Source organism: Marmota monax, unplaced genomic scaffold (assembly GCF_021218885.2).
Source record: "Marmota monax isolate L192 unplaced genomic scaffold, Marmota_monax_Labrador192_F-V1.1 WCK01_AAM20220418_F8-fsc00034, whole genome shotgun sequence".
Classification (NCBI taxonomy): Eukaryota; Metazoa; Chordata; class Mammalia; order Rodentia; family Sciuridae; genus Marmota; species Marmota monax.
The window spans coordinates 9,822,520-9,832,352 of NW_026693934.1; the positions used below are offsets into that span (position 1 = coordinate 9,822,520).

At 39.0% G+C, this 9,833-nt stretch overlaps 1 long non-coding RNA gene across 1 annotated transcript; it reads left to right on the plus strand.

Moving 5' to 3' along the window:
* The first annotated feature begins 3,463 nt into the window (after positions 1 to 3,463).
* LOC124106206 (uncharacterized) lies at positions 3,464 to 9,493 on the plus strand. The gene is made up of 2 exons (XR_006856021.2): positions 3,464 to 4,454; positions 6,243 to 9,493. It is a non-coding gene; the product is annotated as an uncharacterized LOC124106206 (long non-coding RNA).
* The last annotated feature ends 340 nt before the right edge of the window (positions 9,494 to 9,833 follow it).

Below are 9,833 nucleotides of genomic sequence, written 5' to 3' on the forward strand. Positions count from 1 at the left end.
TGATTCCAGTTTTTAGTTTTGGCTCTCCCAAATAAAGCTGCTACAAACTTTCATTTGCTGGTTTTTAGATGACCTATAGTTTTATTTATTCTCATTTTTCTTCAGTAAACTCAAGGGTGCAATTACTTGGTCATAGGGTAATTACATACTTTGCACTGTAAAAAATCACCAAAATGTTTTCCTGAGTGGCAATGCTATTTTCCATTCTCACCAGAGATGTATCAGTGCTCCAGTTTCTCAGCAATCTCACCAGCATTTGGTGTTGTCACTGTTTTTTATTTTAGCTCCTCCATTGGTATAGAGTGATCCCCATTGTGGTTTTAATTTCCATTTGTCTGATGACTAATTATATTGAATATCTTTTGATGTGTTTGTCATTTGTGTACCTTATTTGATAAAAATGTTTTTTTCATATCTTTGGCTAATTTTCTAATTGACTTATTTGTGTTTTTACTTATCAATTTTGAAAGCTCTTACTATGTTCTAGATACTAGAACATTGTTGAATATGTGGTTCATTGTTGAATATGGGGGTTTTGAATGTTCTCTCCCAGTCTTTAGCTAGTTATTTCATCTCCCCATCTTGTCCTCAGGAGCTTTCATTGAAAAAAAATATTAAAATTTTAAGGAGATCCATCCAATTTATCAATTATTCCAATTATTCCTTCTTTGTATCACACTTTTTTTTTGCACCAGGGATTGAATCCAGGTGCAGTTACCACTAGCCAGGGGCAGTTAGCTAAATTCCCAGTCCTTTTTAATATATTTTTATTTAGAAACAGTTGAGTTGCTTAGGGCCTCTGCTAAGTTGCTGAGGCTGGTGTTGAACTCATGATCTTCCTACCTCAGCCTCCCAAGCCACTAGGATCCACAGGCATGAGCCACTGTGCCCAGCCGTATCACACATTTGATGCCAAGTCTACTGAAATCACAGTCATGGTTACTGCAATTTTGTAGTAAACTTAAATATTGTGTAGAGTGATTGCATATAGATCAATTTGTAGGGAATTGTCACGTTCACCACACCATTTTCACAATGTGACTATATTAATGTATATCTTAATATATTTTTATAATATAATATCTGTATTTATTGACATATCATGTCTTCTTTGATTTGTATCATTAATATTTTATGATTTTCAGCATTTAGATTCTTTGTTTTGTTAAGGGGACATGTAGAAGGATTTAGTTTTCTTTAGAGAAATTATAAATTATAATTATTAATTTCTGTTTCCACATATTCATTGTCAGTATACATAAATGTGACTGATTTTTTTTGTGCAGTTCTTATGAATAACACAAACTTGATGATGTCACTTATTCTAAGTCTTGTTTTATTTCCTTTAAAATTGTTCAGGACTTTCTCCATTTAAAAAAAATACAATTAAGGAGAGGTCTAGATTTTTCTCTCCAATCTTTAAGCTTTTTGTTTTACTGGACTTCATTCTATTCATTTTGTGTTTACTTTGTGCTTTTTTCTCTAGTTTCCACAGGTAGAAAATCAGATTGTATTTGTGGGACTGTTTTTGTTTTTATCATAAGTTTATGTTGTGTCTTGACATGGATTTTTTTGTACATGTCCTGCTTGGGGTCTGTTCAACTTCTTAAAATTCATGATTCAATGTCTTCTGACATATTTGGAAAGTTTTCAGCCCTGTTTCTACAAGTTCTCTTCAGCCCACTTCCTTCTCTCCTTCAGGATGCAAATGGAATGAATGTGGGAATTTTGTTATTCTCCAGCAGACTCCTGACACACCACTTATTTTTCATTTCAGTCTGTTTTCTCTGTGTTGCTCAGATTGGGTAAATTGTTTTGTTTTGTATTTTATGTTTTTTCAAATGGATTTCAAATTCGCTGACAGTGTTCTGTTTGCTGACAGATTGGCTCCTTCCTTCTGGTATCACCCTTGGCTTAGGGGCTCTTGGTAGCCAGAGAGTTTTGTTTTTTAAATATCTTATTGCAATTTTCTGCTCAGTAACTATATTTTTAAAAATAACTTCTATATCCTTTCTGAGATTTTTCCATTTTTTTGCTTGTTCAAGAGAATTTGTAATTTCTTGTTGAAATATTTTTTTTGATGCCTTCTTCAAAACACTTGTCAGATAATTCCAACCTCTCAGTCATCTCAAGATTGACATGCGTTGATTGTTTTTTTTTTTTTTTTTCTCATTCAAGTCATGATTTTCCTGGATCTTTGAATGACAGGTAATTTTCAGTTATATCCTGAATATTTTTTCTGTTATGCCGAGGGGCTTAAGCCTTGAATTTTAGCAGACAATCTGTCTAGGTGTAGCACATAGGTGTTTTGTGGACTGTGGTTCCAATGGCATTTGAAGGCTCAGAGACCTTCCAGGGCCATTTGGTCTAGTTGATTTTTCTCCTGTTGATTGTACAGCTACTACTGCTTCCTCTGGGGCATATGAGATTACTCTAGGCCCAGGGACTGATGTTATTTAGAGGGGAAGGGCTTTGGTATGATGCCCTGTCTAGCATCTTTTGTGTCTCTGATACTTCTAGACTTTTGGGGTATAATAGCTGGCTGTATCTGGGGCTGTCTATAGGTTTTACCAGTCTGGCTTGTGTGCCCTGGAAGGAAAAGAGTCTTAAGGTCTTAAGTTCACAAAAAGAGGTGCCTCTGTAAGGGTAAAAGAAATTGAAGTTAAAGCGTAAAAGTTAAAGGGTAAAAGACCGGGTGTTGTAAAAGTTTCTAAGCTGCAAGGTCTGAGTTAAAATGTAATGGATTAGGTATTGTTAGGTTTCTATGCTACCTGCAAAACCTGAAATTTCTGTAGCTGTTAAGACAATGCTTAGAACCGCCCAGTAAACATTTCCCCTGGCTGTTTGGTTATTTAATAACTGAAGGGCTCTGTGTAACTGGTCACGTAGTCCTCTGGGCCCTAAAACCAATCAGTTTGAATGTGTACCCTGTTTAGAAATGACCTATCACTCCAGCCTGACCTGTTCCCGCCAATGAATGAACCAATCATGTTTAGGAGTTGTTGTTCAATTTTCCCGTGCCTCATGATGATTTGTTCTGATGTATACAAAGCCCTCCGCCCTCCCCAAAAAGTGTACTTAAGCAGTGCTCAGCCCCTGCTCGGGGCTCTGGGCTGCTTTCCCTTCTTGAGTGGGCACGGAGCCCCAGCATGCTGGTTCAATAAATCCCCTTCTGCCAATTGCATGAGTGGTCACTTGGTGGTCTCTTTCTCCGACGTTTCGCGGGACCCTTACATTTGGTGCGTTGGCCGGGAAGTGCGCATCGCCGGACAAAGAGGCTCCAACTGACTGCTTTAGGGGGTAAGTAAGTAAGGCGCCTCTTCTCCTTCTTCTTCTCCTTGTTCTTCCTTCGCGATTGCTCAGGTTCGGTTTCTGGCTCTGTGGAGAGCGTGAGCTCTCAGAGCTTTTTGGTCAGGTTTGGTTTTTGGCTCAGTGGAGAGTGTGAGCTCTCAGAGCTTTTTTTGTTCGGGTTCGGTTTCTCGGTTTGGGTTGGCAGAGTGGCTGCCAGCGGAGAGTGTGAACTCCCCCTGGCGGTGGTGGGCAGACGTGCCCTTTAAGCCACAGGCCACGTCCTTGCAAGGGATGCCTTGCAAGGACTCCGGGAGGGGCGGATGGACCCTCATTTGGTGAGAAGGGATTCTGCTGCCAACCCGTCAGGTCTTGCCGGCTACTTTTCTTCTCAGGTTGAGTTCACTGCCCGTCTTTAATCTTTGCTTCTAAACTTGTGTTAAACCTTTACTGTGTGTCCGTGTTTGTGTCACGTTTGTATTGTCCCTGTCTCTGCCTGAGTAACTCCCAGTATGGGACAAAGCCATTCCACGCCTCTGTCCCTGAAGCCTTTCTTGGTCCCTGCCTCCACTCCGACCCCTTCCCCCAAGATCCTATCACTCAATCCTTCTGCTCCTCCCCCTTTTCCCTCCATTCTCCCTGAGTCACAAGATTGTAGATCTTGGGGTTGTGAACGAACCGGAGCTGCATGATGATCTTTGTGTGTCTTTTTTGTCTGTGTCTCTGTTAAGTGTGATGGCATTGTTTTACTTTGGACCAATGCAGAGTCCCAAATTCCAAACGGCCTTAGATGTGTGGAAGTAACTTTAGCTAAATTTTAACCTAATGCTTCTGTGAGGGACCAAAAGTCAATAGAACCGCCAGCTTTTCTGTTCTCACCTTTTACACCTCTCTTAGCTGTGTTTTAAAGAACTTTGATAAACTTTACCCCCCTTTGTTGAGCGAGATTAGGGAAGCAGTGTTTTCTTTTCTTCCCATAGTTGGCTTGAGCACGCCCACTGCAGAGGGAAATGCCTGGGGTCTAAAAACTTTGATATCTCGCTTAAACTTTTCTCAAACAACTGCAAGCAGAAGATGAACTTTTTGGGAAGCTGACTACTGAAAAGTTAGGAGATGTGAGAAATGCCTAGTGCCTGGGGTCAGACCAGGCCAGAGGAACTAATCCTGTAAGTAAAAGGTGGAACTTAGGGGCTCCCAGCAGCTGCCAAAGCCATTTTGCTTTGGGGAGTCTCCTCCTTCCTTACCTGCACTTTAGGGATTACCCCACCTCTGTTTGCTTAACTAATGAGACAATAAATACAGTAATGTGTTGATGTTATAGATTGTTTCTTGGGGATGATCTTGGCTAAATGTGTATCTAAAAGATGATTTTTTTTATTGTAACAATTTGGTATCTGAATGGTTTTCTAAAGCATTGCACTATCTTGCAGTTAAAAGTTTGGTTTAAGCAATTGTTTAGTTTGATTTCAGATAGTTCATGCTAGAAAACTTAAATACTTAGGGTAAAAAAATTAGAAAGTTTCAATTTTGAACTGGGTAGCCTGATAAAATTTCACTTGGGCAAGGATAATAAATTATGATATGATATCTGTTCCCCTCAGTGTGTAAGATTCAGGAGAAAAAAAAGAGGGGTGCTAAATTAAAACGTTGGTCTAGCTTATTAAAATGACATTAATTAGCAACAGTCTTGAAAATTTTTAAAGCTTGATTTTGGATATACATGGTAGAACTTAATACTATTTTAGGAACTTCAGAACAAAGGAAGCAGCTTAATGATCCTGAGGGAATTTCCTCTGATGGTGGCCTTTATATTATCAGAAAAAGATCCTATTTTCAGTTTTGTGTGGGCAAGTGTTTCTAATGTAAAGAGATATAAAGATATAAAATTTTGAAAATTACATCTTAAACCTGAAAATTATGACTTACAGCTAAAATGCCTTAGGCATGAGGTTTCTGCTCAGAATTCCAGTTTTCCCAGTTCCTTCCAGACCTCAGCCAGGACTTAAGTTGATATACAAATAGAAGAAGCCTGGGGGCTCAATAGAGGGCAGATTTCAGGCCCAAGGGAAAAAAAAAGAGTTAAAGTGTCTTTTTACCTGAACTCAAACTAGAATTTAGTAAATTAACCAAAAAGTAAATTATATAGTATTTATTAATTACTGGCCAGTCATCTTTTTTTAGGACTCTTGCTTTTTCTTAGATTCTGTATTTTTTTGGAGCTCATGATTTTAATCCCACAGACGGGTTAATGTTTTCTGATCAGTCCTATTTCTGATCAACTGGAGTTTTGAAACGTTGAAATGGAGATTTCACCTGAAAAAGCTACTAGGGTGTTACACTTGTGTTATGTGTTGTATGTCGGTATGTCTGTATGTGTGTATGTCCATATATCCTGCAGTGATATGACAATTGACAGATGAGGAGCGCTCATAAAAAAATTTAAAAATGGATCCAAATATCTTTGATTCACGTGATTCAAATGGTTCAATTTAAATTGGGTAAACAGATAAAAATAAAGAGGTCTTAAATTAAGCTTATAAGTTTTTCTAGGTGTTCAAAAAGACCCTAATAAAATGTTGATGTCTATGAAATAATCTGCCTAAATTCAGAAATTTACAGATATTGTTTTAAAATGTGAACAAAAGGAGGTTAACAGATGGAAAAAAAAACTAAAAAGTTTTAGATATGGATTTAATAGAGGAAAAATGTGTTTCTGGATAAGAGAGTCTATGTGATTAAGTAATTAAGAGGGTTTAAGTAAGTGATAAAGAAGGTCTGTGTAAGTTGGTTATGTGTGTAAGTTTTTGAGCAAGTAATCTTAAAGAAATTAAAAATTATACAACTATGGTTAAACAACAACTATTATTTTTCAGTACTTTTCTTGTGCTCTCTTACTCTGCATAATGTTCTTCCAAAACCAATTGCAGAAAGTTTCTAATTAGACTTTCAACCAGCTTCTGCTTAGGCACTACCGGCCTCTGAAGACCGATGAACCCCCAGCATCTTCAAGAGAACAGTTCACTCAGTGCTGAAGCTCACTACCAGGCACGATGGAATGCAACAGACATCAGACAGTGGGAGACAACAAGTTCGGAGAATCTCATAATCTGCCATCCTGGATTCATGAGTCTTTATGTCCTTCTAAGCTTCCTCATGGCCCTTGGTCTCTTTTCTGTCAGTCCCCCAGCATGGAACTTCTGCCAAAAATTGACCTTTGCTTTAATCTTTATCTTCATTCTGTTTTTATTCGCTCTGATTTTCTTCAGGTGCTGGTAACGCCAACTTGGTGCCTATCTGGAAGAACTTACTAATAAACGGGTTGCCTGCCACTTATCTAAGCCCTACATCTCCCCCTTAGTTCTATATAAGCACACAGCTTTTTGCAAGGTTAATTATGGTGCTGTTAATGTGTTCATATCTTCCAGGTATACAAGTCTGTAAGGTAGAAGCTTCAAAAGAACATTATATCGAGCTGGTGTTCTAAAGTTGTATGGTAATTTTAGGCTTAAAAAAAAACATGTTGGAGATTTATTCATATCATTTGTGTTCTACAACTGGACTTGTTATCAATAAGATATGTATGGTTCCATGTTACTTTCTACTCTGAGATACAATTTATGTATTTTTAAGTTAATGAGAGCCTAATCTGTGTGAAGGTTTTATTGCAAAACACAAAAGTACATTACTACTTTTCTACAAGAGGTTAAAAGCTTTCAGCCTTTAATTCATGTTTTAGGTGTGATATTATGTTGTGTTAGCTAATGTTCATGTAAACTTGAACAACAATTTATGTAAACTTTGTAAAATGATCAGCTTCAGAACTATAATACTTGAGATTTATAAAGAGCCCTGCCTTACTTGAGATAAGGCTCTGTCCCATCTCACTACATGTAAAAGTGACTATGGAAGAAGTAGGCCAGATTTCAGTACAGTTAAAGTTGTGTCCAAAAGTAGATTTTTGTCAAGATTACTAGGATCTCAAATAGGAAATTATGATGTATAACCCTGCCAGAATTCAAGGTAGCTATTATATAAGCTAAATATGTTTTTACCCTAGTTAGTTTTGTTTTGTAGTTTGCTTATAGATGGTTTAAGGATTGCCTGTTAATGTTTTAAAGAGGTATTGCTTTAAGAACACAACCTGGGTCAACATAAGATAAGGAGTTATCATCTACAGGATAGAGAGATAAACATTAAAGCCCAGTGCTCTTAATAGAAGGCTGTTAACTTATTTGCTGGATGTTTAAGATCAAGTTTTTAAAATTAGTTAAATTAAAAGGGCCAAGAAAACCAATATTTGGCTCTTGCCCTCTGAGTCAGTCTGAATCAGGGAATAGGGGACTTCTCCAAAGGGCTCTGCAACTCTAGGCCACATAACTTTCCGATCAGGGAGATTAATGAGACCGGTGGAGGACAGGAGGCCAATCAGTGCATTTGCTATGAAGAGGAGGGTCATCAGAAAAGGGGAGACATCCCTGATGCTTCCGAGGGAAGCCACATGGTCGAGCAAGGCCTGGACCCATCTTAAGGTAAATGGCACTAGCAGAACTGAGAAGCTGCTATGAAGTTCCCCGAGGACTCCCAGGGAAACTCATCTGACTGTTGACAATAGATAAGAACAAAAGTCAGTTTGACTTGCTTCATCTTAAACACTTAGCAAAGATAGTTAAAGCCAAAGCACAGCTGTTCCTGGACATTTTAAATGATAATAATAATTAAATGTGACTTCCAAAAATAAGTAAACTGGAGGCTACAAAAGAGATTCTCAGACAGGAATGCCTGATAACTATTAAAAGGAACTGCCAGAGTAGTTTTTAGTTTAAGGCCCACAGATATTCCTAACCTACACAGGTAGGCTTGGTGTTTGCTAGTATGGTTATCCAGCCTTAAGTAGCAGAATTAAAGGTTTCTCTATTAGACACAGGTCATACTAGTAAAAGGATTTTTATGACATTAAATTATTAGACTATATCTTAAAGGAAAAGGACATCTGTAAACCTAAATGTTAGTTGTTGTGTTTACATCCCCGACATTTCTGGCAAGGTGACAAAGGTCCTTAAAGATTTACATGCTGAGATAGAAGCCATGTCCTCAGCAACTTTGTTGTGGAAACAATATCTTAGCTCCTGGTTCTTGGTACTTCCTGGTGAAAAACATTGTTAGTCTCTGTCTTGGCCATTATACTCATTGGCATATTCCTGTGCTGTGACATTTATTGCTGCATCAATATGGTTCCAGTAAACTAATGAATTCTTGTTTCTCTTATAGACCACCTATCCCTCGAATGGCCCTCCAGCCTAATACTTCTCAATTGGACTTTTATCATGGACCACTCGATAGACCCGATTATTAAAGGGGGACTCCAAACTGCTTGCCCCACACTGTCCCTTTTCAGCCTGAAGAAGCCGGAAAGATCCTATTCGCCCCCCTTCCTTACAGCAGTAAGGAGTTCCCAAATTAGAGGAGGGAATAAAGCCAGATTTTAAGTTAGGTAGTCAGTGTAGTTAGATAAATCGGGGTCTAATACCGAGTGAAATCTAAAATGGAGGCCATGCTGAAAATGATTCCAGGGAACACAAAACAACTCACGAAAAGTGAAACCCTTCAATAATTGTGATGCATTACTTTTAAGATTAAAAGTAGTCAGAAAAAGGAGTGGGGAATGTAAGGGTAAAAGAAATTGAAGTTAAAGCATAAAAGTTAAAGGGTAAAAGACCGGGTGTTGTAAAAGTTTCTAAGCTGCAAGGTCTGAGTTAAAATGTAAAGGAGGTATTGTTAGGTTTCTATGCTACCTGCAAAACCTGAAATTTCTGTAGCTGTTAAGACAATGCTTAGAACCGCCCAGTAAACATTTCCCCTGGCTGTTTGGTTATTTAATAACTGAAGGGCTCTGTGTAACTGGTCACGTAGTCCTCTGGGCCCTAAAACCAATCAGTTTGAATGTGTACCCTGTTTAGAAATGACCTATCACTCCAGCCTGACCTGTTCCCGCCAATGAATGAACCAATCATGTTTAGGAGTTGTTGTTCAATTTTCCCGTGCCTCATGATGATTTGTTCTGATGTATACAAAGCCCTCCGCCCTCCCCAAAAAGTGTACTTAAGCAGTGCTCAGCCCCTGCTCGGGGCTCTGGGCTGCTTTCCCTTCTTGAGTGGGCACGGAGCCCCAGCATGCTGGTTCAATAAATCCCCTTCTGCCAATTGCATGAGTGGTCACTTGGTGGTCTCTTTCTCCGACGTTTCGCGGGACCCTTACACCTCTGCCAGACATCTCTTGCCACCTCTGCTTGTCTCCTCTGCTGTCTGTGGAGAGCAGAGATGGGAGAGTCTCTGGTTCTTGGAACCAAAGATGCTCTCTTGCAATACTTTTGCTGTGACTGACTCCCTCCTTCTGATACCATCCCTGGCTTAGGGGCTCTTGGTAAAGTGGGAGTTGAAGATGGGGAGGGAGAGCTCTCTTGGCTGTTCACATCAGGGGTGTCCAGCTGATGGATCTTCCATTCTGCTGGTGTAGAAGGATCCGGAATCACTGCAGCAACTCCTCTT